This window comes from Scylla paramamosain, chromosome 9 (genome assembly GCF_035594125.1).
Source record: "Scylla paramamosain isolate STU-SP2022 chromosome 9, ASM3559412v1, whole genome shotgun sequence".
Lineage (NCBI taxonomy): Eukaryota > Metazoa > Arthropoda > Malacostraca > Decapoda > Portunidae > Scylla > Scylla paramamosain.
This window is the reverse complement of record NC_087159.1, coordinates 29,138,137-29,145,000: the sequence shown is the minus strand read 5'-3', so window position 1 is coordinate 29,145,000 and position 6,864 is coordinate 29,138,137. Positions and strand designations below refer to the sequence as shown.

Genomic DNA, 6,864 nt, shown 5'->3' with positions numbered 1-6,864 from the left:
TCTCTGTGTGTGTGTGTGTGTGTGTGTGTGTGTGTGTGTGTGTTTATGATATATATATATATATATATATATATATATATATATATATATATATATATATATATATATATATATATATATATATATATATATATATATATATGCAGTCAAACCTCAGTTTTCGTATGCCCTAGTTTTCATACAATTCTGTTTTTTGACGCCTTTTCGTTAAAATTTTGTCCCAGTTTTCATATATCTGTTAATTTTTTGTACAGTTGAAAAATGGTCCATACCAAACTTGTCTGACTGCCTGCATGACTCAGCCACTCATTTCCTGGAATTGAGCGCCCACAGAAAGCATCCCATGCGTTCGTGACTCTGTCTACTTCTGTTTCTCATTGAGTGAGCATCACCCCATGCATTCATTTGAAACATTTCATAGTAATCCATTATTTTTGTGCTTGTTTATTGAGTGCAACTGCTAAATAAGCCACTATGGGACCAAAGAAAATTCTGAGTTCCTGCCCTTTGATAAAGAAGGCAAGATACCCAATAGAATCCAAGAAAGAACTTGCAGCAAAATACAAAAGTGGCATATGTGTGGCCAATCTCGCCAGAATGTACAGGAAGTCTGTGTCAGCGATCAGTTCCATACACCAACAAGTCTTCAATAAAGGTAAAAATGATGTTAAATGTTCATTTATCTACTTCGTTAATCATTTATATTTATTTTTCATTATCTTCTGTATGTAAAGCTACAGTTATTCTTTATTAAACTTATTTTTTGTCAATGTATTTGGGTGTCTGGAACAGATTAATTGGATTTACATTATTTCTTATGAGAAATATTGCTTCAGTTTTCATACATTCAGCTTTTGTCAGACTTTTTTTAACAGATTAATCTTGAAAACTGAGGTTCCAATATATATATATATATATATATATATATATATATATATATATATATATATATATATATATATATATATATATATATATATATATATATATATATATATATATATATATATATATATAGTCAAAAAAAATTAGAACTACCACTTTTAGCAAAAAAAAATTAGGATGATCAAAAGAATAAGCTTTAGTTTTGTTCACTTGCTTTATTGTTTAGTAGTTAGGCATTTCTCCTTTGTGTGTGAGTACATAGTGTATATGCCTGGGCATGGAATAAGCAAGATTGAGGAAGTACTGCCTCTCCAACTCCAGCTCTAGATATTCATGATGGCAACCTGCAATATCAGTACAGATGTCGTCTCAGTCTCCATGGTGCTGAGCCGCCTCCTTATGCAACTCCATGCATTCTTAATGGGATCGAGGTCTGGTGAGTTCCCTGGCTAATCCAAGACCTCAGTCCCATTGTCTTTTAGGAATTCCTTTGCCTTCTTTTCCCCTATGACAAGGGGCCCCATCGTGCATGAAAATGCACGTTTAAAATCTTGAATGGCATCAAGTGGTTTTCCAGCACTGCACAGTACTATTTCCATTTATTGCTATACTTTTAGGAAGGAAATACATCCCTCCTCTTCCTCCAGAACCACTGAAGCAGGCCCACACCATGACATAGGCAGCATGTTTTACTGTCTTGATGGTGAACTTGTGATGAAAGCGGTTAGATCCTCATGGACACCAGCAATCCTCAGTACACCAAAGCAGGATTCATCGCTTAACACCACACTTTCCCAATCTTCTGCTATCCATGACTTGTGCCTGTTACAAAATTCTAACCTCTTCTTTTTCATCACTTGAATAAGCAAGGATTTCTTAAGAAGGCTGATGTGTGGCCCTGTAGTTCCAGGTCCGTCTGCAGCTGATGTTGAATTGTATAGATCAACACCTTGTTGAGTAATTCTTAGTTCCAGGCTTTTAAATCCTTGCATGTTATTAAAGGCTCATTCATAACTATCCTCTTCAGCAGTTGGTCTGTCTTCTTAGAGGTTTTCCGTAGTTGTCCTGACCCTTTTTTTCCATAACAATGCAGCCTCCAGTCCAGATAGAAACAGTGTTTTTGGAAATTTTCATCTCCCTTGCAATTTGTCCCATGGTCTTCCTTTCTCTATACATGGTAACTGTTTGAGTCTTCTTGATAAGGGATGATAATTTTCCCTGTATAATGACTCAGCAGTCAAGATATTGAGGGTAGAGAGGAGAGGAGCAGAGAGGGGTTGGAAGGGTTCCAGAGCAATCTACAAACACCACACTCTCTCATAGCTGGCAGGTAGCTGAAGGCATGAGGTGTGGGAATGAGACTCGGCAGTCTACTGGGCTGCCAGATGTTCAATGCACTCAACTGCTTCTACCAGGAATAGCAAATAATCTTAGGACCAATCTCTGTCCTAAGTTTCTTTGCGTCCTAAATTTTTTTGCGGTGACTTTATATAAGAAGCAAGAAGGTGTTTTTCAGCCACTTGGCAATTAGCTTGAAAAACAACCAGCTTCCATCAGTACTCAAAACTCAGTTCACAGAGTTCATATCTAATAAATTTACATCTAACAACACTGTTGGATCTCTATTCATGCTTTGTATCTGACCAAGAAGTTTAAGATCTGACAAAATAAATTCTGGATATATCTTCTTGGTGACAATCTAATGAATTTATTGCATCTGTGGGAGGAGGAAATTAATGCAAATGAAAAGATGCCAAAACTCAGACAGGTATTGCAAGATGCAGTGGAGACCAGGTTGAGGGAGGATGGTGGTATTAGTGAAGGTGCTGGTGGTTTTTGTAGCAGTAGAGAGTGGGGAGGAAAAGCAGCCCCAAATGTTGATATATTTAAATACAATGAATTTGTATCTAATGTGTGCCTTTTGATATTTGACTTGTTTGATGTGAGATCTGACTGTACTCATTGTGCAGTAGATATTAAGCCTTCCTATGCTATATATTTCTGCAAGTTATAATGACAATAAGAATTTATTACCACTAATATACCTAAAGCCATTTTCACTCTTTGGTCTACAGTCTTCTTTGATGTGTCTTTTCCATTTACAGGCAGGTTTGGTGGCAGTTTGCCTCCAAGTCATACTGTAATGCAGAGACTCAAATGAGCTGTTTAAAAGCTATCAGAGGTAGTTTCTCAGTGAAATGTATAGAATGCCAATTAATGTTTTTACAAGATAAAATTAATGTAACGTACAGAAAAAGAAAAAAAAAATTTTAATCACCAGCTCATGAAAAGATTCCTTTGGTTTTGGAGAAGCTGTGGCCTGCATTAATAGAACCATTATATGTACTGGTCAAGAGAGAGAGAGAGAGAGAGAGAGAGAGAGAGAGAGAGAGAGAGAGAGAGAGAGAGAGAAATAATTTTTATTGTACAGAAACATGAAGTGATGTCACTCTTTACACCGAATTTCATTCAGGAACTAAGATGTGATTGGAATTTCATTGAAATCTTAATCTTGTATGTCTTGGCTAATTGTTACTTCAAATTAATTCAATTCAGAATGTGATGTTTTATAAGGAACTGCAAAAGTATGTAAACATGCAGAATTTCTATTCATGTGGAATTTAGTTAATACCAATTCTGCTTTGGAATTCAAATTGTAAATAAAAATATTGTTTAATAATCATCTTAAATTATTTGTTAATTTTACTTTGAAAAATTATAACATGCATAAACTTTTCTCATATGATGACAGTTACAATACATAGTTGGCACCAAAAGAAATGACTAAATTCTCAGTCATTGTCAGCATCTGTGCACCATTCAACCAGTTTGATCTGGTTGCATGGCAACTCAAGACAGATGGTGGCCTTGGGTGCACTCAACACATTAACAGTTTTAGTATAGATTGGCAGTTGAGTGATAAGATGTTCTTTGTGCATGCACACCCGAGTTGACTTTAGCAAGACTTTAGCCTATCTTTCCATATCATCTACCTATGGGTACTAAACTGCCCATTACTGGTGATGAAATAGCATCTGTGGTTGCCTAAAAATAAAAACTTTTAAGTAACAATTAGTATTGCTGGAAGTAGAGAGAGAATTGTGTTCTGATACCGATTGAGAATTTTGTCATGTCTTTTGCATGGACTATATTCCTATGTGGCATTCATTCGTATGATAATGATGACTTTTGCCACTCATCTTTCATATTGAAGTTATAACTTTGAGTAGTTATGGTGTGTGTGTGTGTGGGTGTGTGGGGCGGTGGTGTGTTCTTGTCACCTTAGTTTAATAACTGATCTTCAACAACCTGTTATATTGCCCTTGTTGCTTTTAAATGTTTAATTACACTTTCTAGTCAAGTAATTAAATAAGCATGTGAATAATATATGCAAGTGTCTTTATGGTAGAGGTAAATGAGATAGGAGAATTGAAAAAGCATCAGCAAATGACCCATATGTCATAGTTGTCAGATGTCACTTCCCCCCCCCCAAAAAAAAAAAAAAATGAGGTGCGACATTTCCTATCATGACTACATTCTATAACACTGAAACAATTAAACCCTTGTCTTGTATCAGTAATTGATGTGGATGAATTTAAATTTGCTTCCTTAAGGGAGACTGCTTTATTATTTGTGGTATTGTTAGCCTTCCAGTGTGAAAGTTTAAAACTAATGAAAATAATTAGAGGATGTTTCTACAAACAAAACCCTGTGAGAAGAGAGTTTGAGTAAAGAAATAGGTTACTGATGTCATAAATCAGAGTTGAATATTGATGCCATTGCTAAATAGATTCATCTGCCCTTGTTGAAAGATGTGCATACCCAGAATGACAGTTTTAGGCTTACATTCTTCATGTGTGACATTTTGTGGCATTGAATTTTTCCTATTATAAATCAAATAATGACCAGTTATGTATAGATGATGATATGTTACCTTATGAGGAAAAGATTTTCCAGTTCATTAATTATATTGCTCTGTAATCTATACCATGTACTGACAGTAGTTCTTGGTTTAGCTATTGTAAAAAAAAAAAAAAATGACCAATCCCAAAAGAAGATTTGAAAAAAACTGGATTTATGTTGGAAATGGCTGGCCTGGTGACAGACATCAACCCTGTTGACATTACATTCATCAAGTATATATTTTCTCCTATATACTAATGGAAAAACACTTAAGTCATCAGTAATATGCTGTCTGTTACCTGTTACATCTAAGCTCATCCTTCCAGCCATTAAACATGTGACTGTGTAATGGTTAGAAGATAGAGCCATGTCCACAAATGTTTCATTTGGAGATAAGATAATGCCAATTGTGAATTTAATACAGACCTAATAGTCAATTTAATAGACCTTTAGCTGTGCCCTAAAAAAAAGACACTCATAATATTTATTTAGAGTGTATTATATACATGCATATAGCTTTTTATAGAGGACATACACACATATATATCTTTATAGATATGTATAGGTAATCAACAATAAACTTGTGTTGGTTGCTTCTCAAGCTCCAGCTTGATAGCATTGGGATTTACACCCTTTTCACACTGCTTCACATATCCCACTGAATGTTATTTACCTTACAACTAAATAGTTGCCAGGAAGTTATACAATGATGACTGTTTTGTTTGAAAGGTTTCTTTTTAGATAACTACACACACTGTAAAGTTCAAGCAAGATTACCATGTGACAACAAAACAAGTTTTCCTATATTGATAAAGTTACACCTACTATTCAGGCTGCCTTTAAATTTCCAGCTTGAACCTAGGAACACTACATGGGAGATCATAAAGTGGTGTCATCTCAGATTTTGAAGAAGCCCTCCAAATTATTAAAATTTTGTTGAAAGAGATGTAAAAAACATAATTTATAGCTATTATGTTTACCCCATAATATTTATTAAAAGAAAATGATAGTTGTGGGAATGATGAACATGACAAGATTCCAGCCACTTAGATACTGCCAAACCTTCTCAGGGAAGATACATTGTTGAATTGTTTTTTATGAGTGTAGAAAAAAGCATGGTGGGTATGCTGAAACACCTGATTGAAAGTTAATGAAAAAGATTCACTTCATATGTGGTGGTTTGTAAGAATTATGATGTCTAAAGAAAACTTGATTCCATTGTGTTACTGAAATTATAACTGAAGAAAGCTGTCATTAAACATCCACTACAAGAAACTTTGATGTATCTGGTGTTGAAATATGTTGTAGATGATTTACTCTCAGTACCTGTTAAATATATTTTGACGAAATGTGGATAGCTATAGTTTTTGTAGCAAAATATTATGGCACCACACACTCTGGTCTTCCAGTTGTCTCTCATTCTACCTAACTTGCCAAAGACAAGAACATCTGCTACTGTAAAGCCTTTTATGCACCAAGATACACTGCTGTGTAACAATGATTGTAAACTGTTGCATGACTACTATTCTGATGTATCTAAAAAAAATGTATTAGTTTTTGTAACATTTTACTACAAGTCTATCATTAGTTCCCTGTACACACCATGACACTAAAGTACTTTCTTTAGAAACAGTCACTCTCTTGTGGTTGTGGAATGTTGTATGACTGTTCCATGGATGTTTAAAAACAATATAAAATGTTGCATTTTTATTTTTATTAGTTATCTTTTTCACTACTCCAGAAACACAGTACTGTATTGCATATTTCTTGTCTGATATCCCACATATAATCATTTAATAACTCTAGAATAACTAGAAATAACTTTGATAGAAACTGTAATAAAATATTTGTGTTTTAGAACAGTGTGGCCTAATTGGATGCTCATGCAGCCATGAGTTTTCTGTCAGTTGATTCTTTGTGGCCCACAAACACACTGAGTAATGTATTGGTTAATTGTATAATACAAAAAAAATCAAGTATCTCTGACTTTGGAGGTTATGTACATGAAATAATAGTAATTACAATGTGTGTGTGTGTGTGTGTGTGTGTGTGTGTGTGTGTGTGTGTGTGTATATA

General features: G+C 34.5%; 1 protein-coding gene across 2 annotated transcripts in view; it reads left to right on the top strand.

Annotated features, from left to right (window-relative positions):
- LOC135103843 (solute carrier family 66 member 3-like) overlaps positions 1–6,504 on the top strand; it is an 18,511-nt gene extending 12,007 nt beyond the window's left edge. For both annotated transcript variants that reach the window (XM_064010687.1, XM_064010688.1), the window contains exon 4: positions 1–6,504. This exon is cut by the window's left edge and continues 985 nt beyond it. The gene's annotated coding sequence lies outside the window, so the exon portion shown is untranslated.
- The last annotated feature ends 360 nt before the right edge of the window (positions 6,505–6,864 follow it).